Genomic DNA, 368 nt, shown 5'->3' on the forward strand with positions numbered 1-368 from the left:
TTTAAGTGCGGTCTCTGTTTGACAAATTTCCCAAAATTTGCTGTAAGAACCAAGCAACGGTGAAGTCTTAATTGAAATGAATTCAATTGGCACCAAAGGCCGCATAACATGGCGGCGGAAAATGGATAAAAATGTACCTGGTACCTCATTCTTAAATTTTTTTACTCCATATTCTTCAAATATTGCTATTATTCATTTTCTGTGTTAAGTCTTATGCTCGAACTCGGAACGCTTCCCTCCGAAATTATCTTGGTCATGCCGAATCGTCGAACTGACTGATTTTCGGTAATTGTTTTTTTTTTTCACTCTCTGATACGCTAAGGTTGAGTGGATCAAATAGGAAAAAAAGATTAGGAGAGTTTAATTTG

This window comes from Montipora foliosa, chromosome 6 (genome assembly GCF_036669935.1).
Source record: "Montipora foliosa isolate CH-2021 chromosome 6, ASM3666993v2, whole genome shotgun sequence".
NCBI classification, from domain to species: domain Eukaryota; kingdom Metazoa; phylum Cnidaria; class Anthozoa; order Scleractinia; family Acroporidae; genus Montipora; species Montipora foliosa.